Source organism: Schistocerca nitens, chromosome 6 (assembly GCF_023898315.1).
Source record: "Schistocerca nitens isolate TAMUIC-IGC-003100 chromosome 6, iqSchNite1.1, whole genome shotgun sequence".
NCBI lineage: Eukaryota > Metazoa > Arthropoda > Insecta > Orthoptera > Acrididae > Schistocerca > Schistocerca nitens.
This window is the reverse complement of record NC_064619.1, coordinates 208,986,058-209,013,739: the sequence shown is the minus strand read 5'-3', so window position 1 is coordinate 209,013,739 and position 27,682 is coordinate 208,986,058. Positions and strand designations below refer to the sequence as shown.

General features: G+C 43.7%; 1 protein-coding gene across 3 annotated transcripts in view; it reads left to right on the top strand.

Annotated features, from left to right (window-relative positions):
• The window catches only part of LOC126262278 (V-type proton ATPase 116 kDa subunit a 1), a 670,786-nt gene that overhangs the window by 153,858 nt on the left and 489,246 nt on the right, over positions 1–27,682 (top strand). For 2 of the 3 annotated variants that reach the window (XM_049958795.1, XM_049958791.1), the window contains exon 2: positions 4,736–4,805. The exons of the other annotated variant lie outside the window; for it this stretch is intronic. The gene's annotated coding sequence lies outside the window, so the exon portion shown is untranslated. The remainder of the gene's footprint in view (positions 1–4,735; positions 4,806–27,682) is intronic. 3 annotated transcript variants of the gene reach the window in all.

The following is a 27,682-nucleotide window of genomic DNA, read 5'->3' as shown; positions in this document are numbered from 1 at the left end:
TAAATAAAAGATTCTAACTACTGAAGGCACTAACTACTGATAGGCATAGTTAGCAAATGAAAGATTTTCATAGAGAACAAACAATGTATTTACCTTAATAGTGTTCAAAAGTCATATACATATATCAGTTCATGACATCCAGTCCTACAAATGTACTGTTTCTGACACACACACGTCCAGATCGTCCGCTCTCAAAATTCTGCCATCTCTCTCCTCACATCCACCACTGCTGGCGGCTCGCCTCCAACCGCCCAACGCTACGCGCTGTTCACATGCAACAGCCCAACACTACACAAGCGAATATTCCAACAATGAATCCTACCAGCCACAGACTGCACACAGCACAGTCAGCGATTTTCATACAGAGCGCTACGTGGCGTTACCAGTATAAAAACCTAAACAGCCCACTTACACGCTTCATGACCATGAAGGTAAGATGCGAGAATTTAAGGCTCATACGGAGGCGTATAAATAGTCGTGTTTCCCTCGCTCTATTTGCGAGTAGAATCGAAAAGGAAATGACTAGTAGTTGTGCAAGATATCTTCCACCATGCACAGTAATGTGATTTGCGGAATATGTATACTGATGTAGATGAATTCCATATTGTATGCCCAGATACTTTCAACAAGATAATGTATTCGAGGGAAAGTTCTCTCTGCCAGGTGGTGTTACGCGTCAATTAATAAGATCGTATGTCTGATCCCGCACTTCAAGGTGAAGTAGGATGGCGAATTGTTGACAAGTTTCGACTGATTTGGCTTTCAAAATGGCATTCAAATTTTTTGGGTCACACGGTAGTTGGATCTCAAGTAGCGGCTGTTAGTGAATGAGTCGGTAGAATCGTCGAGCCATTCACGCAGCTGGCCACATTGGCAGCCATAGGCGTAATGAGGCAATAAAGCGAGTACGCTTTCGCAAGCCGAGCAGCGCTGAGCTCCCTCCCATTCAGAGCGACATACTCGCGCCACGCTAGACACAAATCTTTGTACGTCGGCGGGAGAAAGCGGCCAGACACAATCTGCAACGACGTGTCGTGTCCTAGATTCGCACACTGGCCTCATTCAAATACCCCGACAACGAGCAGCAGGTTGCACTTTCGAAAAACATTTTTCATCGCAGCAGAGATCGAGCGATAAAGTGTTCGTTTAATCTGTCCCGCTTCCATCTCTTTTTTTGTTTTTGTGGTACCCAACTCGCGTATTCCCCGTAAGACTTACCGATAGACAGAAAAGGCGGTGGCTGGGAGATTAGATTGGTTGCCAAATGAAACCGAGATCGATTCAGGGTCCGAAAATTCTGCGTTTACTTTAAGTTCCCTTAAACTAGATCTGCAGACGGCGAGAGTTCTCTTTATGAAAGGCTTCGGGCAAATTCTTCCCTCTTTAATCATCATCTGACTTGATAGTTCGTCACTTAAGACACTGCCGTTGTCATGCAGTTGACTTTGTTGCGTCGGGTTTTAGCACGTAATCCGATCACAGAAGAGCACAACGTCGGAAAGGTTTGTATGTCGAGTGTGAAAAAATTTAGAGTACTTTTACAAGTTCTAACTAGTTTCGTGCTGACTGCCATTCTTTCAGTGTGGTCCTTCCACTCTTTGTTATTCACTAATGCGATCCTGTACTGCTTTTACTCCTAGTTCAGTAAAACTATTTTTATTGAGAAGTAGGAATCACGCTTCTAAAACAAACAAACAAAAATTACGTTCAAATAAGACACCAGTGTTTTTCTAAGTCTGAAGACAGTCTCTGATATCGGTCACATTGATTATATCCAGTGCTTACTGGGATGTAAGAGGCTTTCTTCTTACCGATTGACTTTCAAAGGGTAGGCTTAAAACAGTAACAGGTGGACACTAAGCAATGCTTGTGGACCGTCAGGGCAAAGAAATATGCGAGGTGATAATTGCAGTGGGGAAGAACAATGTTCTATTAGGACAATTATTCATATTTCCAATACGGTGTTTTGGCAATGCAGAAACTGAAGGAGTTAAAGTAACTACATATTTTTGAAACTTTGACTATGTTCACCAGAACTGGTATCTTTTAATTTCCACGAATTCCACAAGTGCATATATTTGTGGCTGGAAAAATTGAGGTTCTTTTTTTTAACAACATTCAAAGTATGGAATATCCTCAGTGGGAGAAACTTTATCGAAGTCCATTGACCGGTGACAGAAACACCTGTCGAGGGATTACTTGCAATCCTCGGGATATGTCTGATAGAGATCGTGGTACGTTACAGGGCAACGCTGTATTGTTTGGGGCATGAACAATATGATCGCGTGTACGAGATCACAGGAACTCATACTACTGATAAGATATTAACGAGCCCAAGCGTGGGACTTCCATGAATGGCAGTCTCAGTGGGACACTAGAAGCACTCCAAGGCGGGTTTACAATAGTATATCCCCAAGCATCAGGGACAGACTCAAAGTGCGCGAGCACGGTACACATATTAAAGAGTCACGGACCGTATCCCAAAATGTGCATCGAGTGGGATGTAATAACACACCGAACTGTGAATGTGGAGAGGAAGGCTCCGCTGATTACGTCGTTTTCAGTTGTCCCCTTTCCCAGGCAGAGAGAATGCAGACAGTGTGATTGCGATCCGCAAACAGTTGTTAAGTGACGTATACTTGTGGACTACAGTTAATATGATTGCGCAATGATTATCTAAAAGGTAACTGCGTAACTTTGTCTATAAGATCAAGTAGACGTGCTGAATACCAAAATAGCGTCAACAGATCACAAGAAGCGTTTCCGAAACATTTAAAAAAAAAGGCATGAATGAATGTAATGGCCACGCACTCAGTTATGCGGAGACTTGAGGATTCGCCGAGGAACGCTTGTATCAGAGTGGATAATGTAGAATAGTGTAGCAACAATAGATTTAGAAGTATGTATAATTGTAGTTAGTCGGCAAACGTCGAGATATCACGAGGTTTCCAGTACTGTATCTAGTAATATAAGCTGGAAGTTCTTCCCTTGGAACTTGAGTCAGTTCCTTTTATTTTATGTTGTTTGATTCTTGTTTTCAATTTCGTGTTTAATTTCTTCATTAATATTAGCAGCTGTTGCCGTTAACATAATTCATAATGTATTTGATTGTATGTCATCATGATTATTGAATATGTACGACCTGTTTTGAGTTTCCAGGTAACAGGTCAAAACTTCGTGGCAATAGACTGAAACTGAATTGATAGAAACAGGAACTGTTTAAAGGAAATTATCCGCTTTCGGCTGCAAAATCTCTGTTGCGTTGTGTCATCGATGGACTTGGGGAAGGTTCCACCTCTGGTGTTTCCACGTATTCTCAAGTGCTGTAGATTCCAATATGGCGTACTACATCCTATTACGTCAGCGGACATGATGGGTGCGAAATGGGACATATTACATGTTGGCACCTACAGCACTTGAGAATGGCCTGCAAGGTCAAAATTGGCCATTCGGGTGAAGTTAAATAAAGCAAATACGTTCAAACAACAGCCGAAATACGATCTTCGCAATGTCCTTCAACAAGTAGACGGCTGTGGTACCTCATATGAAGAAAAGTGTGTTGTCGCTCGATTCCGACCAGCTGATTTCCATCATGCGAGTATCTTGTAGGACGCTGAAGCAAAGTCATGTCATTCCTGTATCAGGGAGCATATAAGTTATTCCGTGCCTGCAGCCGTCAGTCAAACATCACAGGTCACGTAATATCGTCTCGTCGCACTGTTATCTTTCAAACTTCCGACTGAAGTCTTTTAATGAAATTATTACGTGTACGGAACGCCATAACAAGAAAACGTTTGAAATTTCGTCTGTCAGAGGGTAGTCGTGGCTTATTTAATTTAGGAAAGGCATAGAAATGTTCAAGGATGATAAAGTCGTTTTTCGCTCTTTATTTTGCACGTCGACGTATTACGAGGATACACAGAGTAATTTTTCATAGTCATCACCACTTACAGACGCAAAAGATAGTCGTCTGCGTCGCAGAAGCATCGGTGGCACTTCTGAGGGTGTTTTAGAAGATATCCACTTCCCCGTTCTGTCCATTTTCTTCCTCTCCGAAATTAGAGTAAGCTAAGACCAAGTTTTAAATCGTTGAGATTCCAATAACTGCCGTTGTGTGATAGCGTGAATGTGTACATACTCGTATGGGCGTCCGGGGAGGCCTAGTCAATATTCAGCGACAGGACATGAACCATCATTCCAAGCAACAAAAAAAATGTGTAATAAACATGTGCTGTAAACTACATACCTTACGAGCCAAGAGCGCGTAGTCGCTCTTCTATAACGTGGACCAAATCTTTTCTACTGCAAGCTCTTCGCTTTGCATATTGTGGGAGGAGGGAGTATGGACCAAAAAGAGAAATAAATGTATAGTGAACATGGATTCTAAGAACTATGAGCACTTGCTCAGTACAAGAGAGGTGTTTCATACTATCGAAGTTGAAGTAGTGCTTATAGTTCTCAATGTATGCATTTTAGAGCCCACGTTTAGTCGACTTCCTTGTTCCGAATAATCGTTCCTAAATCTCTATCATTCCTCCTGGAATACACTTCGTAATTTGTCCCACTAGTAGTCCCGATCTGCGAAGGTGTTTTCACTATTTTGTATGTTTATTATAGAATCAACTCTTATCTTACTTCTTTCCTCTTGAATGTACAGGTAGGAAAAATAAAAACGTAATAATTAAAATTTCTGTTTGTGGTATATTTCGTTACTTACATTAACTTTTTTCCACAGGTTTCGAATGTAACGAACGGGGCCGCGTCACTTAACATCACTCCACCTAATTCTTGATCAAAGTTCGGAGGTAAGTACGTTCTGTTTGTACAGCGATATTTTCGTCAAGCGTACGTAAAGTAAAGTAAGTAAACATAAAAATCAATTTGGCGCCTTTGTAAGAAGCTTCAACAATTATCGCCAGTCGGAAACAGGAAATTTTAACACGTTGGATGCATTTCACGTTTTCTTTGCCATATCAGCACGAGGATGGTCATGTGGGAGCAAATAGAAGAGAACAGTTTCGCATTTTTTTGAAATTTGCTTAAAATAATTAATAAGAAAACGACTAATTAAATAATTTTCCAGTGTGTCGCCTTACATACTTATTTCACACTGTAAATAAAATCCAATCTTTTCCCTGTACAAAATTTCTGCTGCAGTTTTCGCTTAACTTTCTAATGATTTGCAACGAACGCTGCGAACAAGGTCGTGTGGGTATCGGTTGAGAAGTAAGGGCCATACCATTTTTGGTAAAGAATTGTCGTACAGACAGGGCAGTGTGAGCAGGTTCATTGTCATGATGGAAAAACCAGTCACCAAACTGCCGCCGGCCGGTGGGGCCGAGCGGTTCTAGGCGCTTCAGTCTGGAACCGCGCGACCGCTACGGTCGCAGGTTCGAATCCTGCCTCGGGCATGGATGTGTGTGATGTCCTTAGGTTAGTTAGGTTTAAGTAGTTCTAAAGTTCTAGGGGACTAATGACCTCAGATGTTAAGTCCCATAGTGCTCAGAGCCATTTTGAACCAAACTGCCACAAACCAGACCGCTCTCACCGCACACTAGTGCGCAAACTTTTCGAGACTTCCAAGTAGGAAGCCTGGTTAACTGTCTGACACTGCGGAACAAACTGAATGAAGACTCCTCTCACATCGGAGAAACAAATCAGCGTTGTCTTAATGTTTGATTTCACCTGACCAGCTTCCTTGGACCGAGGCGAACTTGATGTCTTCCACTGGCGTCATTGTTGCTTTGATTCAGGATCGTAAAGCACCAAGTTTCATCACCAGTGATAATTTTTGAATAAAAGTTTGGATCATTTCGGGACTGATCTTTCAAAGCACAGCGCATGCGACCTCATTTGGTTTAGCAGTCAGCAGTCGTGGCACGAACTAGGCAACCATCCTTTTCATTCCTAAATCGTCTGTCACAATTCGCTGCACTCAATTCCAGGTCACTTTCGACATCTCCACAATTTCTTCAATAAGCCGTCGTCGATCTTCGTTGATGATTGGACGGATGTTTTCAGCATTTTCAAGTGTTCGAACTGTGGGAGGACGAGCAGAACGAAGTCTGTCATCAGTTGACATTTCATCGTTTTTGAAACGGGAAAACCACTCAAACACTTCAGTTTTCCCCATAGCATTGTCCTTGTACGCCGTTTTAACATTTAAAGAGTTTCTGTTCCACTTCTTCAGAGAAAAGAAAAAAGCAGAATTTCACCGCCGCACTAAGTTCACGAAAATCAGCCATTTCAAAGACGACGATCACACAAAACAGTTGTCACTAAAAGTCAGCCTCCTTCAGCGACAGCACTCCGCTTATTGACTCTGGAATGTTCGCTCCATGAGCTGCCAGCGGCAAAACGTGGTACTTCAAAAGCTCTGCCCGCAAAAAAATTGTTCGATTTTTTTTTGGGAACCCGACGTACACGAAAGAGATACGTAACTGTATGATACATGCAAAAAATCCATCTCAAAATTTGCATATTTTTCATTTCTGAAGCCAATTTCGGTCATTACATGATGGCATGATAGACTAAAATAAATGGCTAAAATGGTTCAAATGGCTCTGAACACTATGGGACTTAACATCTGAGGTCATCAGTCCTACTTAAACCTAACTAACCTAAGGACATAACACACATCCATGCCTGAGGCAGGATTCGAACCTGCGACCGTAGCAATCGCGCGGTTCCGGACTGATGCGCCAAGAACCGCGCGGTCACCGCAGCCGTCTACTAAAATAAATTCGGGACGATTTTTCTAAAGGGGAGGAGGGTGCACATTTCTCATTTCTGAAGCTAATTTGTGTCATTACATGATTGCTGTCGCTGTTGAAGAGCAAATGGGATTATATAACTGTAGGTGTGCTTTGGCGCCGGGCTGACTAGAGCCGAATCTGCGATATATTTTATTTTTACACTAAAACATCCAGTTTTACTAGAGGCATTCAGAGCTGTCTGTAGACTGCTGTATTTTTTGTATACCCTACACGAAAGCAAGCGACAGGAGGTTCAGCATACATAAACGTATACTTTTCGATATTCTTTGTGCTGAACTAACCCATGACCGAAATGCAACTGTAGGTTCCGTTCTATTCAATGATAGCGCTGAGAAGCCGGATCAGATCGACTATGTTCTAAAGAATATAACAACCCTACCACAACAAAGGTCAAAATTCAATAATGATTGTGGTGTTGCTCACGCTGCTAAATACTGCATTTTCGGGCAACGACAAAGTTATTCTGTGGCAGGAGTCATTAGAGCAGAGTTAACAAAGTCATTTCATGTAATAATGAATAAACTAGGCACTCGTCTTTTCGTGTTTCCCATTCTGGTCTCGTTGTAAAATCATGGCTCAATCGTCGAAAATCTAGGTGGTGATGATTCTAAGCTCGGATGCAAAGAGGCCTAGGTTTTATTCTGCTATATTCAAAAGTTTTATAGATGTGTTTCACAAACCATTCTTGAAGATTAAACCTTTGAAAGTTAGCACAATGGTGATGTAAAAAAATAATCAGCACTCCGAATTTAAGTTACACTTCCTTTTTATTGCTTTTATTGCAATATCACGTAACACACAAAACATCACTTCACAATACAAAACATACTTGAAAACATCTTCCTCAGTGTTAAAGTTCACATTTTATAAGCTGACGAAAATATGCGTCTTTCCAACATGACGTCCAAGACTTGACTTTCTCAAGGTCCGACTCTCTAACTGCTTGCGCGCCCAAAAATCAAGAGTTACAAGTACGTCAAAGATCATAGTGACAAAAGAAAGAATACACATAAGAATAATACCATTGCAATACAAACATATCGATGTATCAAAGTACTTCTACATTAATGAAATCAAATCTGAATGTTGTCTCAAAAATATGTCAACTACTTTTACAGAAACACAGTATAGTATTGCTGGTATCGAGAGGTTGAGCTGAGGTGCCGTAAAGGTTACGTAATTCAAGTACCATTACAAGAACCAGCACCAAAGAAAGCGATGCCGGCAGTACTGCCAGTACGTAGCGTACAGTCAGGTCTCATTATTAATTATTAACTGATGCCGTCGTCCACTAGATAGCGGATGACTGGTGATGCGACATGACATCGAGATTCGTCTTTGCATCTTCCTGAATTGAGACGGAGCTACGTTCCCCAAGGCTCTCTCTCTCTCTCTCTCTCTCTCTCTCTCTTTTTCTCTTTTAACGGACGCCTCATTCTGATTTATCAGCAGTCTACCTGTAGGCGGTTGACTGCGTCATTTTCTCAGTAGTATACGAGGTGTGGCTAGAAAAAAACCGGACTAGTACTGGTGAAACAAGAAAACGAATGCAATAAGGCTGAAAGTCGCGTGGCCTGTCACGTGACTCTCGCTCCGCCTACTGCTCGAGTTTCATCTGCCTCCTGCACTCAGTCTGCCCGTGGCGTCTGTTTTAAGTAGTTGACGTTTTGTCTGTGCGTCGGAAAATGTTGAGTGTACAGAAATAACAGCGTGTTAACATCAAATTTTGTTTCAAACTAGGAAAATCTGCAAGTGAAACGTTTGTAATGTTACAACAAGTGTACGGCGATGATTGTTTATCGCGAACACAAGTGTTTGAGTGGTTTAAACGATTTAAAGATGGCCGCGAAGACACCAGTGATGACACTCGCACTGGCAGACCATTGTCAGCAAAAACTGATGCAAACATTGAAAAAATCGGTAAACTTGTTCGACAAGATCGCCGTTTAACAATCAGAGCAGTGTCTGAGTTAACAGGAGTTGACAAGGAAAGTGTTAGGCAGATTCTTCATGAAAGTTTCAACATGAACAAAGTGTGTTCAAAAATGGTTCCAAAGTGTCTCACAATCGAACAGAAGGAACGCCGAAGAATGATTTGTTCTGACATCCTGGAAAACATTGAAAGTGATCCCACCTTCTTACAAAATGTTATTACTTGCGATGAATCGTGGTTTTTTTACTTACGATCCCGAAACTAAACGCCAATCGATGCATTGGAAAACTCCTGGTTCTCCACGACAAAAAAAAGCACGAATGTCAAAATCGAAATCCAAGGCAATGATGATTGTTTTTTTTGACATCAAAGGGATTGTGCACATTGATTGGGTACCAGAGGGACAAACAGTGAATCAGCATTACTACATTAGCGTCCTGGCTACCCTACGTGAGCGAGTACGGAGAAAACGGAACGATTTGTGGAGAAAAAAGTCATGGATCCTTCACTAAGACACTGCCCCACCTCACAGTGCGTTGTCAGTGAAGACGTTTTTGGCAAAACACAACATTCCCATTTTAGATCATCCACCCTACTCACCTGATTTGGCCCCCTGTGACTGTTTTCTTTTCCCTAAAGTCAAGTCAGCTTTGAAAGGAACTAGATTTGAGACTGTTGAAGCAGTAAAAGAAAAAGCGATGGAAGTAATGTATGGACTTACCGAAAATGATCTGCAGCATTGCTATGAACAGTGGAAAATTCGTATGGAGCGGTGTAGAGACCGAGGAGGAGAGTACATTGAAGGAGATAACATGAAATTGTAAATAATTGTAAATAAATGTTTTTTCCAGCATCAGTCCGGTTTTTGTCTAGCCGCACCTCGTATATAGCGACTTGTCAGTGCATCGATAAAATGTTAGGCATTACTGAGGATTCAAATCTCGTCAGGATCGTTTGTTTGCGTGGGTCTGAGCATAAAAGGATTTCTTAGAAGATCGCCGTGATGGCAACATTACTGCCGTTAGTCATCGTGAGGAGAAGTGTGTTCGCTGAAAGAAGATACGGCGGAGGAAAGTAAAGTGGATGGAGGAGTGTAATTAAAAAACGACGGCCTGCTTTAAACACCACTACTTCATCTTTCGTAAGGCTGCTCTTTCTCGCATGTCATTATCCGTAGTGATAAAATAAAGAACTTCCAAACTATTAACTCCACATGTGGTGTCTGAGTGTAAACCCAAGAACTACATTGGTCTGCTTTAAGTATAGCTAAGCTTCAGTCTGCGGGACACGTAACGGCCCAAAAGCCCAAGACACCTCAAACATGCGATCATTATCCATGTCGGTCGCAGACTTGAGGTGTAAAGAATCAGCCTCATAATGATCTTCATAAAAGAAGCAAAGGATTGGATAGAGATTCAGGAACAGGTCCGGTTTAGAATAGCAGGGCTGGCCGCTGTGGCCGAACGGCTCTAGGCCCTTCAGTCCGGAACGGCGCTGCTGCTACGGTCGCAGGCTCGAATCCTGCCTCGTGTATGGATGTGTGTGATGTCCTTCTACATCTACATTTACACTCCGCAAGCCACCCAACGGTGTGTGGCGGAGGGCACTTTACGTGCCACTGTCATTACCTCCCTTTCCTGTTCCACTCGCGTATGGTTCGCGGGAAGAACGACTGTCTGAAAGCCTCCGTGCGCGCTCTAATCTCTCTAATTTTACATTCGAGATCTCCTCGGGAGGTATAAGTAGGGGGAAGCAATATATTCGATACCTCATCCAGAAACGCATCCTCTCGAAACCTGGACAGCAAGCTACACCGCGATGCAGAGCGCCTCTCTTGCAGAGTCTGCCACTTGAGTTTGCTAAACATCTCCGTAACGCTATCATCCTTACCAAATAACCCTGTGACGAAACGCGCCGCTCTTCTTTGGATCTTGTCTATCTCCTCTGTCAACCCGACCTGGAACGGATCCCACACTGATGAGGAATACTCAAGCATAGGTCGAACGAGTGTTTTGCAAGCCACCTCGTTTCTTGATGTACTACATTTTCTAAGGACTCTCCCAATGAATCTCAACCTGGTACCCGTCTTACCAACAATTAATTTTATATGATTATTCCACTTCAAATCGTTCCGCACGCATACTCCCAGATGTTTTACAGAAGTAACTGCTACCAGTGTTTGCTCCGCTATCATATAATCATACAATAAAGGATCCTTCTTTCTATGTATTCACAATACAGTACATTTGTCTATGTTAAGGGTCAGTTGCCACTCCCTGCACCAAGTGCGTATCGGCTGCAGATCTTCCTGCATTTCGCTGCAATTTTCTAATGCTGCAACTTTTCTGTATACTACAGCATCATCCGCGAAAAGCCGCATGGAACTTCCGACACTATCTACTAGGTCATTTATATATATTGTGAAAAGCAATTGTCCCATAACACTCCCCTGTGGTACGCCTGAGGTTACTTTAACGTCTGTAGACGCCTCTCCTTTCAGAACAACGTGCTGTGTTCTGTTTGCTAAAAACTCTTCAATCCAGCCACACAGCTGGTCTGAAATTCCGTATTCTCTTACTTTATCAGGCGACAGTGCGGAACTGTATCGAACTCCTTCCGGACGTCAAGGAAAATGGCATCTACCTGGGAGCCTGTATCTAATATTTTCTGGGTCTCATGAACAAATAAAGCGAGTTGGGTCTCACACGACCGCTGTTTCCGGAATCCATGTTGATTCCTACAGAGTAGGTTCTGGGTTTCCAGAAATGACATGATACGTGAGCAAAAAACATGTTCTAAAATTCTACAACAGATCGACGTCAGAGATATAGGTCTATAGTTTTGCGCATCTGCTCGACGACCCTTCTTGAAGACTGGGACTACCTGCGCTCTTTTCCAATCATTTGGAACCTTCCGTTCCTCTAGAGACTTGCGGTACACGGCTGTTAGAAGGGGGCAAGTTCTTTCGCGTACTCTGTGTAGAATCGAATTGCTATCCCGTCAGATCCAGTGGGCTTTCCTCTGTTGAGTGATTTCAGTTGCTTTTCTATTCCTTGGACACTTATTTCGATGTCAGCCATTTTTTCGTTCGTTCCTTAGGTTAGTTAGGTTTAAGTAGTTCCAAGTCTAGGGGACTGATGACCTCCGATGTTAAGTCCCACAGTGCTTAGAGCCGTTTGAGCCATTTAAGATAGCACAGGGCTGGTAGTATTGAGCCGCGAGGCTTCTACTCCCAAGGGAGTGCAGGACGTTGGGATCACGGATTTACTTAAAACTTCATAGAGATTTAATTGCCAATACCCGTGCATAGAGGCTAGATGTTGAGTTTTTGGTGGTCTAGTGGCTAGCGTTCGAGCTACGTGAGACGAAGGTAAATAGTTCACCTCCCGCTCACACTTACTTTTTAATTTATATTTCTATCATCACTGGTCACATCATTTAAACTATATGACATAGGAGAGGTAATATGATTAAAAAAACACGTGTACTTGCAAGAAGTTCTAGTGAATTTGACTACTTACCATTTTTAATTACATTTAATTATTAGTCCAAACTTACTTTTAACTATCGACAAGTAAATGAAGAAACTCATAGAGTTTTCCTAAAAATGCATGCATGTCGTGATTTGTCAAATCCCTTGTACGAGCAATCTGGTAAGGTACCCGTAACTACTTTGCACCTCTGCGCTTTGAGCTGCAGACATAGAGGCAGGTCCCATTTGGCAGTTAACCTGCGTATCGGTGAGGCGTTGCTAATGTAGCAAGAACGAATAGTGAAGATGCAAATTTTTTTTAATATCACAGAATTTACGCTAGTACTACAAAAATCGAGGTTTCAGTTGGAGTCGAACCGTCGCCTCATACACATCAGTCTTAGGAAGTTCGAACGCTAAGCACTGTTTTTTTTTTTTTCGTTCTGTTCGGTATTGTCGGTATCTGGTCGTAGCGAGCGTCACATGACATGCCTTGAAGTTCGTTATTCATCTCTTCACTCAATGTTTTTATTATTATTATTATTATTATTATAATTTACTTTCTCAGACGTTAAATCTGGTTGAGAATGGAAAGTGACGCGGACCTTGATCAAGCGTCACTTCCTATTAACTGTACGGTATGTGTTATATTGCATTTAGGAACTTTCGGGTAATTGAACATGTATCAATAATTACGGATTTCTGTAGTTGTATATATAAGTTTGGATGTAGCTGTATTGCATTGATGTACTGGTGGATATTGTGTGGTATGACTCCTGTAGTTGATACTATAATTGGTATGATGTCAACTTTATCCTGATGCCACATGTCTTTGACTTCCTCAGCCAGTTGGATGTATTTTTCAATTTTTTCTCCTGTTTTCTTTTGTATATTTGTTGTATTGGGTATGGATATTTCGATTAGTTGTGTTAATTTCTTCTTTTTATTGGTGAGTATGATGTCAGGTTTGTTATGTGGCGTTGTTTTATCTGTTATAATGGTTCTGTTCCAGTATAATTTGTATTCATCATTCTCCAGTACATTTTGTGGTGCATACTTGTATGTGGGAACGTGTTGTTTCATAAGTTTATGTTGTAAGGCAAGCTGTTGATGTATTATTTTTGCGACATTGTCATGTCTTCTGGGGTATTCTGTATTTGCTAGTATTGTACATCCGCTTGTGATGTGATCTACTGTTTCTATTTGTTGTTTACAAAGTCTGCATTTATCTGTTGTGGTATTGGGATCTTTAATAATATGCTTGCTGTAATACCTGGTGTTTATTGTTTGATCCTGTATTGCAATCATGAATCCTTCTGTCTCGCTGTATATATTGCCTTTTCTTAGCCATGTGTTGGATGCGTCTTGATCGATGTGTGGCTGTGTTAGATGATACGGGTGCTTGCCATGAAGTGTTTTCTTTTTCCAATTTACTTTCTTCGTATCTGTTGATGTTATGTGGTCTAAAGGGTTGTAGAGGTGGTTATGAAATTGTAGTGGTGTAGCCGATGTATTTATATGAGTGATTGCTTTGTGTATTTTGCTAGTTTCTGCTCGTTCTATAAAGAATTTTCTTAAATTGTCTACCTGTCCATAATGTAGGTTTTTTTATATCGATAAATCCCCTTCCTCCTTCCTTTCTGCTTAATGTGAATCTTTCTGTTGCTGAATGTATGTGATGTATTCTATATTTGTGGCATTGTGATCGTGTAAGTGTATTGAGTGCTTCTAGGTCTGTGTTACTCCATTTCACTACTCCAAATGAGTAGGTCAATATTGGTATGGCATAAGTATTTATAGCTTTGGTCTTGTTTCTTGCTGTCAATTCTGTTTTCAGTATTTTTGTTAGTCTTTGTCTATATTTTTCTTTTAGTTCTTCTTTAATATTTGTATTATCTATTGCTATTTTTTGTCTGTATCCTAGATATTTATAGACATCCGTTTTTTCCATCGCTTCTATGCAGTCGCTGTGGTTATCCAATATGTAATCTTCTTGTTTAGTTTGTTTTCCCTTGACTATGCTATTTTTATTATTATTATTATTATTATTATTATTATTACAGAGACCAGCCAGCCTTCTGACCGAAAACGCTGTGCTACGATGCCGGCTCCACTTGACCACCAAGAACTATGACGTGCGGCATTTACACGCACAGATAAATCAGTACATAACAGACGCGTAAAGCTTCTCTTACCATTTTCGCGGAATTGCCAGAGTAGTGGACCTTGCTACTTGCACTTTATGTTGTTCTAATGTTCTACTAAAGGCGTACAAATTTTGAAGTGAATCCGTGATCGTTGTCAGTAATATATGAGGGTTGTCCAGAAAGTAAGTTCCGATCGGCCGCGAAATGGAAACCACAGTGAAAACCAGAAAAATTTTATTTGCAACAGTTACGTACATCTACCACTTACTTCTCTACATAGTCGCCGCTCCATCTTCGAGCTTTGTCGTAGTGTTGTATCAACTGTCCAATATCCTCGTCTTAGAAAGCAGCCGCCTGTGCTGTCGGCCAGTTATCTGCACTGGTCTGCAGCTTATTGTCTGTGGAAAAATGTTGTCTTCATAGCCAGCGCTCCTTGTGAGCAGATACGAGACTCAGGGGGAGCCAATTACGGACTGCATTGTGGGTGATCAAACACTTCTCATCGGAAACGCTGCAGGAGCGTCTTCATTTCCCCTGCAGTGTGCGGCCGAGAATTGCCATGAGGAAGGTGCTACTCGACAGTTGTGTCATGTGGGCTGCATGACACAGGCGACACTATTCCCTACGCATCTTTACGTGCTCACTGTTCACTCAAATCTGAAAAGAACGACGCGACACGATCGACGGGCATACTAGAGAGACTGCCAAACACATCTGTGCAAAGCTTCACCGGATTTTGCCAGTGGTTTCCATTTCGTAACCGATCGGAACTTACTTTCTGGACAACCCTCGTAGGTCCTTTTTTTAAACTTTTTACTTCCGCGTAACATAGAAGGTGAGTCAGAACGATAGGTGCATGTTTTGAGGGTGACTGTATTAGTCATCCTGAACAAAAAACATCTTACGGACAGCCGGCCGCGGTGGTCTAGCGGTTCTAGGCGCTCAGTCAGGAACCGCGCGACTGCTACGGTCGCAGGTTCGAATCCTGCCTCGGGCATGGATGTGTTTGATGTCCTTAGGTTAGTTAGGTTTAAGTAGTTCTAAGTTCTAGGGGACTTATGACCACAGCTGTTGAGTCTCATAGTGCTCAGAGCCATTTGAACCATCTGAGCCCTCTTCCGGCGTGGACACTTCCGACGATTGTTGCTTTCAGACGTTTCATACTATACATACCAACCGCCATCTGTCCGATGGAACATAAAACGTGATTTTTCTGAAAAGGCCATCTGTCGCCTCTTAGTGAACGATCAGGTACAGTATTGGAGGGCAAATTACAGCCTCCATAGCTGATGGACAACAATCCTGGGTGGATGAACCAGACGTTTGCTGCGGAGGTTCATACGCAGCGACATTCGCTGAATAGTCGTTGAGGGGGCACAGCTGGTAGTCCCTTGGTTCTTCCCGGCGATCAGTTGCTCAACAGTCGCATGACTGTTAGCCAGTACACATCTCCGCAGCCGCCGTTTATCCCTGTCGTCTATGGCGCATGGTGCACTAGACTTGACTCGCGCCGGTTTTGGATAGCGCCATTTTGCCATAGACAGACTACTTCCACAGAGGCATGCGAATATCTTACGAAGTTCTTATTAGTTGAAAACAGTCTTGGTTGCAGTTTTAGTTTTTTATTCATCAACTACGCGTTTCACCTTATTTGGGCATCTTCAGGCTGATCTTAATTTGGATCAGCCTGAAGACGCCTAAATTAAGGTGAAACGCGTAGTTGATAAATAAAAAACTAAAATTGCAATACTATTAAACACTGGTTTGCTCAGTCATGCCACAGATGTATTGGATGAATTTCTTACAAAGTTAAGCGGTTCTAGGCGCTTCAGTCTGGAACCGCGCGACTGCTACGGTCGCAGGTTCGAATCCTGCCTCGGGCATGGATGTGTGTGATGTCCTTAGGTTAGTTAGGTTTAAGTAGTTCTAAGTTCTAGGGGACTTACGACCACAGATGTTGAGTCCCATAGTGCTCAGAGCCATTTGAAGCCATCTTATGGACATAGTCCCTATTCCGAATGTCTTCCGAGATAGAACACAGTAAATAACACTTTTCTACGTTATTCTTGAATAACTCGAAAATAGCACGCTCCATCGAAAACTTGCCGTAGTACAAAACTGAACTACACTGAACCTCCTATAAAAAAGGTTCTAGTCACTGTTTCTCTAGGATTAATAGTTTGAGCGAAGGGAGCGCGAGAATATTGTAAATCTCACACGTCGCACATGCGCTGTACCTTAGGTAGTTTTTGTAGGCCAATTTCAGTTTGTCTGCCGACTTAATAAACCAAAGTGTCCTGTATCAAACTGTTCGTCTCAACTTCCTCTACACTAATGACAGTGTTTGAATACTACAGAAAATAAATAACGATGTTCATTAAATGTGTCTTATCTCGGAAAGCATTTGGAGTAGGATATATGTCCATATGAAGTTTTTTTGTTCAGAACCACTAATACTAATTCCTCAAAGCAAGTAGCGTTCTTCCTGACTCACCATGTGTAAAGATAATGTCTAACAAAATTTTATTTCATTGATTCAAGCACGTACAGCTGCTATACACGTTGGGTTTTGAACCATTACCTCAACATGGTCATCGTGATTCTGAATTATTGCCGAGCCTGATGGTCTAGCAGTGAAGCAGGTGTCTGGAAACCGAAAAATCACAGGATCAAATCCCGACCGCATCACAGATTTTTTTCAGTTTTTAATCACGACCACTTCTCACCGATGTGCTGATTTACCAGGAACCATACTTGGTTCCAAGTTAAACTGTAGGGCCTCTTTCTCCATTAGTAGTACCGGGGGAAAGGGAGAAATTGGGGGGGGGGGGGTTGGTTGAGGAGTGTCAGGAGCACCCTAGTCGCCAAATGGAAATGTAATTGAAACAACTGCACTAGGCTGTTGAATCATACGAAATTACTAGGGCTATTCAGAGCGTAAGATCCGATCGGTCGCAAAATGGAACAACAGTGAAAATAAAAAATGTTTTATTTGCAACAGTAAGCTATACCTTTCAGCTACTTCTCTAGAAGTGCTCCGACTGAAACATCTGCCGTAGCATTGTACGAGCTTCCCAGTACTCTAGTCACAGGAGGCAGCCGCCTTTGCTTTCCGCCTTTTCTCTGTGCTGGTTCGTAGTTCAGTGTCTGTGCCAAAATGTTGTCTTCATAGGCAGCGACTCATGTGAGCAGAGATGAACGTCAGAGGGAGCCAAGTCGGGGCCGTATGGTGGGTGATAAACACTTCCTATCGTAAACGCTGCAGGGGCATCCTCATTACCCCTGCAGTGTGTGGCCGAGAATTGTCATGAAGACAGCTACGTTATGTGGGGTAGCGTGAAATCAGGCGCATCCACACTTCGCGCGAGACACTGTTGTTCTAGACATTTTTACGTGCTCACTGTGTGCTCAGAACTGAAAAGAGCGACATGACGTGATTGACAAGCATACTAGACACAATGCCCCGCACATCTTCGCAAAGCTTCAATGGATTTTTACTGTCGTTTTCATTTCGCGACCTCTCGGACCTTAGTTTCCGAATAGCCCTCGTATTATTATTATTATTATTATTATTATTATTATTATTATTATTATATTTAATCACCATCAACAATAATATAAGCCCTCTGCCATCGACACAAAGGATAGGTTTGGAATTTACGCCAGGACAGTGGTAAAATCTGTTAATATGGTGACCAGGAATTTTAAGTTACCAATTCGCCTCGCCTTATCAGTCAAATATTGGCAATGAGGATTTCTTTCTCCACCAATAATCATACCAGCTACATGCGAGTGGGGCGCCAATGCACAATTGCGCGTTAGTGGCTGTAGCTATGCAGACAGATAGTATCGTATACTTGGATAGAAAACGAAAATCACCGAAAATCCACTGTTCGATTTCGTTAAGTCTTCATTAGACTTGAGCTACGACTGCAGTAGTGTAGAAGGAAGAGTTGCTAGTACCTTCATCTATCCAAGTACATGACAGAAGTAATTCTCATTCGATCACGTATCTCGGTTTCTTTCTGTTCCATTCACGAATGGGGCGCGGGAATAATGAGTGCTTTTTCGTTCTTAGGGAGCGATTCGTAGGGTGCTCTAGTATCTTCCTCAGTCTTTGGTGTTTCTTCAGACTCTGTAAGCAGGTCTTCGCGGGATAACTGACATCTGTCTTCTAGTGCCTGTCGAAGTTTTTACCATTTCCGGGTCGTTCTTTCGTGACGTCAACTAATCTTTACCTACATAACCATTTCCGGGAAGGTGCACCTACACTATTACTACAGATTCTGCAGTAATGTTTCTCCAGCATTCGGGTGTCTAACAGGTAGGCACGGCAGTGACAACGAATTCAGGAAGATCTTGCTGGGTTAGGAATAGGTCAGTGGGGTCCGCATGAATGGGTAATGGAGATGAGTTGAAACTTTAAATGGAAATATTTGTAAGAAAAATGACGTCTTTGCGAACTCTGTTGGATATATCTACAGATGCAGTGTTCGAGAAAGATTGTACGACAGTACTGTTGATTCTATGTCGCAAAGGAATAGTGACAAGGAGATAACAGCGATTAGTGCATGTTCTGAGATATACTGGGGTGACGAAAGTCAGGGATAGCGATATAGGCGTATACATATGGCAGTAGTGTCGCTTGCACAACGTATAGAAAGGCAGTACATTGGCGGAGATGCCATTTGTACTCAGGTGATTCATGTGAAAAAAGTCCTACGTGATTGTGGCCGAATGACGGGAATTAAGACTTTGAACGCGGAATGGAGCATGGAGCTAGAGACATTGGACATTCCATTTCGGAAACCGATAGGGAATTCAGTATTCTGAAATCCACAGTGCCAAGAGTGTACCCAGAATACTAAATTTCAGGCATTACCTCTCACCACCGACAACGCATTGGCCGACGGCCTTCACTTAACGACCGAGAGCAGCGGCGTTTGTATAGAGTTGTCAGTGCTAACAGACAAGCATCACTGTGTGAAATTACCGCAGGAATCAGTGTGGGACGTACGACGAACGAGTCCGTTAAGGAAGTGCGCCGAAGTGCGGCGTTAATGGACTACGTCTGCAGACAACCAACGCGAGTGCCTTTGGTAACAGCGCAGCATTGCTTGCGGCATCTCTTCTGGGCTCGTGACCATATCAGTGGGCCGGCCGTTGTGGCCGAGCGGTTCTAGGCGCTTCAGTCCGGAACCGCACTGCTGATACGGTCGCAGGTTGTTATCCTGCCTCGGGCATTGATGTGTGTGATGTCCTTAGGTTAGTTAGGTTTAAGTAGTTCTAACTCTAGGCGACTGATGAACTCAGATGTTAAGCCTCTTAGTGCTCAGAGCCATTTGATCCATTTGGACCATATCGGTGGTACCCTAGACGACTGGAAAAGCATGACCTGGTCAGATGAGTCCCGATTTCAGTTGTTAAGAGCTGATGGTAGGGTTCGAGTGTGGTGCAGACCCAACGAAGCCGTGTACCCAAGTTGCCAACAGGTCACTGTGCAAGCTGGTGGTGGCTCCATAATGGTGTGGATGTGTATTCATGGAATGACCTGGGTCCTTTCGTCCAACTGTACGGATCGCTTACTGGAAATCGTTATGTTCGGCTACTTGGAGACCGTTTGTTTCCAAATAACAATGGAATTTTCATGTATGACAGTGCATCGTGTCACCAGGTCACAATTGTTCGCGATGGTTCGAAGGACACTCTGGACAGTTCCAGAGAATGGTTTGGCCACCCAGATCGCCCGACACAAATCCCATCGAACATTTATGGGAGGTAATCGAGAGGTCAGTTCGTGCCCAAAATCCTGCACCGACAACATTTTCTCAATTATGGACGGTTGTGGGGACAGCATGGCTCAATATTTCTGCATGGGACTTCCAGCGAGTTGTTTACTTCCATGACTTAGGCCACTTCAAGCTGTATGTTTTTTCGCTCGCTCCACAGGCGATTGGGATAGAATAGGGAGCCACTGCTTTCGTACAAAGTACCCTTCGTATTACATTGTGTATTCTCTTGTAGATTATACACGCACATTTAGTTCGAGACATCCCAGTGGACATGCAGTTGGTAATGCAGATTTGATCGACTGCCTGCTCGAAGTCAAGAAAATCCTCGTCATGTGTATGACACAACGATGAATTTTATATTACCAACCGCATGTCCAGTGGGAGGTCTCTCTCTAAATGACGAATCTTCTGCGTCTGGCCGGTCCATGGAATGAACGCTGTTGAATTCTGGATTATTTTCTGCAAGAATAACTTCACAATCCTATTATGTTAATGATCAAGCCCTGTGAAATGCAAAGTAGCGTTCGTTGGAATACAAAGTAGGAACGATAGTTCTTTTTTTTGTGTCTGCAAATTAATATTTCATTAATTTGTGTAGTACGTGACTTACTGTCTTTCGACGGACTTTTTTACGACGCGAGAAACCGCTGTTCGACCTCACTCGATACCGAAGTTCCGCAGTGAATGTTTGTCACACAGTTGTGCGGCAAGTGAGAACAGAATAATTCGTTCTTTAATATTAAACAGCATCTGTTTCATCTTTGACGTAATTCGGCGATAGCTTTTAGTTTTGACAGACCTTGCAAATTAGACTTGCCGTCATGCCGCAACAGAATACCTTGTTGATTCACAGAGACGTGCTTCGACATAGTAAGAATACCACATAAGTAAAAAGTAACTGACGAGCTGATGTAACATTAATGAAATTGCTGCTCGTGCGATAACAAGGAGGCGAACAGAATAACGACGTTGTTGCTACAGTACATACGAGGGTTATTCGGAAAGTAAGGAACGATCGGTCGCGAAATGGAAATCACAGTGAACATCCGATGAAGTTTTTTATAGGTGTGTTGGGCAGTGTCTCTAGTATTCTCGTCGATCGCGTTATGTAGTACTTTTTACTTCCGACCACACAGGGAGCACATAAAGATACCTAGAACAATAGTGTCTCGCGCCTAGTACAAGGGCCTGGTGAGAAATTTCGCCTGAAGCTATGCAGCCAACATCACACAACTGTCGTGCGCTTTCTTCAAGACAATTCTCAGCCGTATTCTGCAGGGGCTATGAAGATGCTCTGCATAGTTTTCAATTGGAAATGTTTGATTACCCACAATACAGCCCGTAATTGTCTCCCTCTGAGTTTCACCTCTGCTCACATGAACCGCTGGCTATGAAGACAACATTTTGGCACCGACAACGAGCTGTAGGCCAGCGTAGAGAATTGGCGGAAAGCAATGGCGGCTGCCTTCTATAACGAGGGTATTGAAAAGTTGGTACAACACTACGAGAAACGTCGAAGTCGGATCGGCCACTATGGAGATAAGTAGCTGGAAATTGTAGCTAACTGTTGCAAATAAAACAGTTTTGACAGGACCCTCGGACAGCAAACTGAGGTCGAGATGGTTGCCCCTACCTGTTCTAGCTCTCCTGCACCTATGGTACACAAGATGGAAGAGGTTAGTTCTTGACACAATTTTATTTACTTTAGTTTCATGCTAGCTTTAGCCGAGATGCGTCAGATATACACTCCTGGAAATGGAAAAAAGAACACATTGACACCGGTGTGTCAGACCCACCATACTTGCTCCGGACACTGCGAGAGGGCTGTACAAGCAATGATCACACGCACGGCACAGCGGACACACCAGGAACCGCGGTGTTGGCCGTCGAATGGCGCTAGCTGCGCAGCATTTGTGCACCGCCGCCGTCAGTGTCAGCCAGTTTGCCGTGGCATACGGAGCTCCATCGTAGTCTTTAACACTGGTAGCATGCCGCGACAGCGTGGACGTGAACCGTATGTGCAGTTGACGGACTTTGAGCGAGGGCGTATAGTGGGCATGCGGGAGGCCGGGTGGACGTACCGCCGAATTGCTCAACACGTGGGGCGTGAGGTCTCCACAGTACATCGATGTTGTCGCCAGTGGTCGGCGGAAGGTGCACGTGCCCGTCGACCTGGGACCGGACCGCAGCGACGCACGGATGCACGCCAAGACCGTAGGATCCTACGCAGTGCCGTAGGGGACCGCACCGCCACTTCCCAGCAAATTAGGGACACTGTTGCTCCTGGGGTATCGGCGAGGACCATTCGCAACCGTCTCCATGAAGCTGGGCTACGGTCCCGCACACCGTTAGGCCGTCTTCCGCTCACGCCCCAACATCGTGCAGCCCGCCTCCAGTGGTGTCGCGACAGGCGTGAATGGAGGGACGAATGGAGACGTGTCGTCTTCAGCGATGAGAGTCGCTTCTGCCTTGGTGCCAATGATGGTCGTATGCGTGTTTGGCGCCGTGCAGGTGAGCGCCACAATCAGGACTGCATACGACCGAGGCACACAGGGCCAACACCCGGCATCATGGTGTGGGGAGCGATCTCCTACACTGGCCGTACACCACTGGTGATCGTCGAGGGGTCACTGAATAGTGCACGGTACATCCAAACCGTCATCGAACCCATCGTTCTACCATTCCTAGACCGGCAAGGGAACTTGCTGTTCCAACAGGACAATGCACGTCCGCATGTATCCCGTGCCACCCAACGTGCTCTAGAAGGTGTAAGTCAACTACCCTGGCCAGCAAGATCTCCGGATCTGTCCCCCATTGAGCATGTTTGGGACTGGATGAAGCGTCGTCTCACGCGGTCTGCACGTCCAGCACGAACGCTGGTCCAACTGAGGCGCCAGGTGGAAATGGCATGGCAAGCCGTTCCACAGGACTACATCCAGCATCTCTACGATCGTCTCCATGGGAGAATAGCAGCCTGCATTGCTGCGAAAGGTGGATATACACTGTACTAGTGCCGACATTGTGCATGCGCTGTTGCCTGTGTCTATGTGCCTGTGGTTCTGTCAGTGTGATCCTGTGATGTATCTGACCCCAGGAATGTGTCAATAAAGTTTCCCCTTCCTGGGACAATGAATTCACGGTGTTCTTATTTCAATTTCCAGGAGTGTATATGGAATTAAAAGTTCGTCTTGTTCGTGGCATCTAAACGTAAAGATTGTCTGATTTTGTCCATTATATTTTTTTTTGAAAGTCTGAAACTGTAAAAACAGTAGGTTTGTTTATAAATAAAGTTTCTGCTACCAGTCACGATTTTCTTTTATTCATATTTTACACTACGCGTTTCGGGAAATCGTTTCCATTTTCAAGTGTGTATTTCTTTGTACTAGCCACGTAGATTTTAACTAAAAATGCTCCTTTTTAACATGTTTCAGTAAAATCAACAAAAGAAAGCAGGACCCCACACATAAAAAACATTACGTAAAAATGGCATAGTACAAAGAAATTATAGACTGGAAAATGGGGATCGTTTCCCGAAACGCGTCGTGTAAACTATGAATAACAGAAAACTGTGACTGTAGCAGTAAAGATTGGCGCTGATAATAAAGAGGCAGTCAAATGAAAGAAGGAAAAATTTGCACGATTGCCCACGGAATCATGATTGTAACGGAGCGCGCTCCTCTCCTTCTGAAACAATTCAACGGCCACAATGTCTTTCTTCAGGGCGGGCCCACATGTTGCTGGGCTTGTTTAGACTAGGCTGCAGAACTTTCTCTGGAAAGTCCTTACAGATCTTCCGTACAGTCCCGTTCTCTCCTCATGCAATACCTTTGGAACCCTGGACAAAGACGTTCGTAGCCGTCGACGTGCTTCGGACGACGGGGTGCACGCCTGGGTACCATCATGGTTTCTTAGGCAACCGCAAACATTTCTCCATGAAGCAATTGATCGTCGTGTGTCACAGTAGAATAAATAAACGCTAAAGAAACTGGTACAGGCATGCGTATTGAAATACAGGGATATGTGAACAGGCGTAACACGGCGCTGCAGTCAGCAACGCCTGTATTAAGACAATAAGTGACTGGCGCAGTTCTTGATGGTTCCTGCTGCTACAATGGCAGGTTAACAAGATTTAAGTGCGTCTGAACGTGGTGTTACAGTCGGCGCATGAACGATGGGGCACAGCATTTCCCATGTAGCAATAAAGTGAGGATATTCCCGTACGACCATATCACGAGTGTACCGTAAATATCGGGAATCTGGTAAAACATCAAATCTCCGACATCGCTGCGGCGGGAAAAAATCCAGCAAGAATGGGACCAACGACGACTAAAGAGAATCGTTCAACGTGACAGAAGTGCAACCTTTCCGCAGATTATACATGAAGGTAGTATCTGTTCCCAAGAACAGTTACCGTTGATGGCCATGCAGCTTTCGTGAGAATGAAATGATAATTAAATGGACACCCTAGCTGCAAACAGGCGTTGATATACTTCATTAAGGACATACTGAAAATGTGTGTCCCGACCGTGACTCGAACCCGGGATCTCCTGGGATCTCCCTGCAGGCGTACTATCCTCTGTGCCCTCTGTGGCTCAGATGGATAGAGCGTCTGCCATGTAAGCAGGAGATCCCGGGTTCGAGTCCCGGTCGGGACACACATTTTCAACATGTCCCCAATGAAGTATATCAACGCCTGTTTGCAGCTATGGTGTCCATTTAATTATCATTTCTTTCCGCAGATTGCTGCAGATTTTAATGCTGGGCCATCGACAAGTGTCGGCATGCGAACCATTCAACAAAACATCACCGATACGGGCTTTCGTAGAAGGCCCACTCGTGTACCCTTGATGAGTGCACAACACAGAGCTTTACGCCTCGCCTGGGTCCTTCAGCACCGCCATTGGACTCTTGATGACTGGAATCGTGTTGCCTCGTCGGACAAGTCTCGTTTCAAATTGTATCGAGCGGATGGATGTGTACGGGTATGGAGACGACCTAAAGAATTCCATGGACCCTGCATGTCAACAGGAGACTGTTCAAGCTGGTGGAGGCTCTGTAATGGTGTGGGGCGTGTGCGGCTGGAGTGATGTGGGACACCTCATACGTCTAGATACACTCGAGACAGGTGACATATAAGTAAACCCCACACGTCCAGAATTGCTACGGCATGGCTCCAGGAATACTCTTCTGAGTTTAAACACTTCCGCTGGCCACCAAACTACCCAGGTATGAACATTATTGAACATTTCTGGAATGCCTTGCAATTTGCTGTTCAGTAGAGAACTCCACACCCTCGTATACTCAGGATTTATGGACGGCCCTGCATGTTTCATGGTGTCAGTTCCACTCGGCACTACTTCAGACATTAGTAGAGTCCCTGTCACGTCGCGTTGAGGCACTACTGCTTGCCGAGGGGGCCCTACACAATATTAGGCAAGTGTAACAGTTTCCTTGGCTCTTCGGTGTATATTAACCATATGGTGATTACTTTTGAAATATTAAAGTTTATTACTGTCTTCCATCTGTCTCGTTTTTATTTCATTGCCGCTCATACTAACACAAAACCGTTTATCGTCCTTGTCATAGACGATCGCTGGTTGGGAGTGTGAAATATTATCTCCAGGCCAAAGAAAATGCTATTAACGCTTACAGGAAATTAGTGGTTCAGTTCACCATTCGCGAGTGGAGTAGATGAGTGCTACATTAAATATCCAGCGTCTGTATTAATCATACGAGACAGTGCGAATGGGTATAGGAAAACCTAATGTTGCGGAAACTAAGCCAGAACCGCTAACTGGCAAGTGTTTGTACTTTTTCCACTCTCACAAACTTATACGCAGTATCTTCCCTGTAGCAGTGGTCAGAGAGACCTTGCGTTGTATGGCCTTCCCACAGTCAGTTACGCAATCGCTGTCGTAAGAACTGTGTCGGGGAAGAACAGTTCTTCCTCATGTTGCTTAATTAAGACAAGAGTGTTTATCCTGCATTAATTTTGCTTTGTTTCTGTGTTTCACAGACGTATATAACCGAGACAGTTTTCACGATAAAATTTCTTATCAGGCATTTGATGCGTCTGCTCACGCAAGGTCACTAAAATTTAGTTTTAACTAGAAACTGAAATAAATTACTGGAAGGAAAACTGCTAAAATTAAGTGGAGCAGACGGCCATTGTTGATTGCGGGTGCTTTTACGTTAGTGACCAAATTGACTTCTAGAAAATTGGTGTAAATTTTAGAGAAGATTACATCTTTTAATACCACCACCAATTTTGCAGGGCCGGAATCTGTAATTCACGGGCGAAATGGAATCATAGCTTAGAGACTGTGGCCGGGTCATTTAAGGCTCCGCGCTTGCATTCAAGTCTGCAAAACGCTTCGTGATGGTCGGCAGCTAATTTCAGGGACGCTGTAGCAAGTTGCAAATGAATAAGTGGCAGAATACTAATCCGTTAAGCTCGTATTGGTCGTTTGATCAGATTTGCCTGCATAAAGGAGGATTAATTACTGATACACACGGAACGCATATACTATGCCCCATATCAGTCTAAAGGCTAGCAGATGATAAAAGAGAGAGAGAGAGAGAGAGAGAGAGAGAGAGAGAGAGAGATCCCTGTACAAATGCTGTCCACTTACAAAAAAATGGTTCAAATGGCTCTGAGCACTATGGGACTTAAATGCTGTGGTCATCAGTCTCCTAGAACTTAGAACTACTTAAACCTAACTAACCTAAGGACATCACACACATCCATGCCCGAGGCGGTCGCGCGATTCCAGACTGTAGCGCCTAGAACCGCTCGGCCACACCGGCCGGCTGTTCACTTACATTCTAAAACAAAAAAAGTATTATAGTCGATCGCAGTCAGTCACATGCTGACTGACACTATATCTCTGAAACATTATTTATGAAATAATTACATTTCACAAAATAGACATAAGTCATTTAGCTTGGAAGTTTTTACAGAAATAAATAGATGAGTGCACATTTTTGTGCTTTTCGTCTTTTTTGCGACGTTAAATTTACATAATATTACGTGGGTCTGTCCATAAAATGATTCACATTCCGCACGATACTGGTTCGCATCCTTATCTTGGCCTGCACTCTGTTTCTCTTCATACAACCGGTGCAACCTCTGTTTACCGAACCCAACGAACGTCGTTCCACAGATCCTTAACGAATGGGTTCCGTTTAACTGCCGCGTCATGAAGTTACGGAACTCACCTCTGTGCCGGTTGATAGTAGCTGGTTCCACTGGACCGGATCTAGGTAAACTTCTTCAAGAAACGTGAGCTGTTACCGTCTGCTTGAGTTGTCTTACACATGTTGCACTGTAGCAACAGGAAGAGCACAACGAAAGCAGAGTTTTTTCACACTAGCGCCGTTGATGAGTCTTTGCTGTGATGAAGCGTACATTTATATTCGTGTCAGTTAGTTCCATCTCGTGATCATGTACTTGGTGTCCTCCTCCACCACCTCCACCACCACCACCACCACCACCACCACCACCACCACCACCATCACTTCGCCAAAATCTTTTCTTTAACCGTTTCCTGCGCTACCGCCAT